Consider the following 1,040-nt stretch of genomic DNA (forward strand, 5'->3'; position numbering starts at 1 on the left):
TGCACACTTCAAGTGCATTTGTTCTAGATCTAAAGGGAAGCTCTGCTGATTTCCATCATCCAATCATGTACAAGCAAAAATGCAGTTTTTTTTTTTATTTCCTTTGCATGTGATTGGGTATTCTTTGAAAAGTGAATCTTTACCTCATTTAGCAAGCTCTGGAGCAAGTGCACAGTATAGTTGCCTTTAGTAACTCAACCCAATTATGTCTTGGGAGCACTTCAGCAGAGCCCAGTGCCCACAGGTCACATTGCTTTGTGTCTTCCTCCCAGTGGGGCCTGGGTACGCCCTGTGCAAATCAGCCAATCTGAGCAACTGCCAAGTGAGCTCTTTTAGCGTTGCAACAACTGGAGAATCTTGGTTGAAGAAAAAGGAATCTAGATAAAATTCAGAAAAGGGTAAAATATTGGGTTTTGCTTCTCTTGGAGAATAAATTGGTTCTGCTACGACACTAGCAAAAAAAGTGGAGCATGATGGAAGTGGGAAGGGTTATACCTGGTTGTCCTACAGTTTTGTTCGCCAGTGTCGAAACCCCTCTGGGCAGCAGCATAACTCAGCGTCTCAAGATTACTTCTACCCCATGTGCCTTAAGGAATGATTACAAAATACATCTTTACCTGTAATGGATAGTCAGCAAGCTCCAAAATTAGGTTACCATACAATTGTAGTCATTTACAAGACAACACACACACACACACACACACACACACACTAGATGGCATGCTATACTTCTGCCATAGGAGAAATGATCTTGCACAAAAATACTGAGCATTGCTTCAGCAACTGTACTTATTCTCAGCGACAGCTCAAAGAGAACAGTACAATAGTGGCACGTCAATCAGTGCAGGGTTGTGCCCACATGCCGCAGATAAATGGGTGGAGTCTGGCCTCTGGAATGATGTCTAGCCCATGATACAGACCACTTTTGCATGCAGATTGGTAAAAACAGTAGTGTGTGTATTTATAATTGATTCATTACTGGAGGACCTACTGAATTGGTGAAGATACATTTTAAATATTTTTAAAACACATTTACCATG

Source organism: Lithobates pipiens, unplaced genomic scaffold, assembly GCF_037356315.1.
Source record: "Lithobates pipiens isolate NorthernLeopardFrog02 unplaced genomic scaffold, aLitPip1_a1.2 Scaffold_1, whole genome shotgun sequence".
Classification (NCBI taxonomy): Eukaryota; Metazoa; Chordata; class Amphibia; order Anura; family Ranidae; genus Lithobates; species Lithobates pipiens.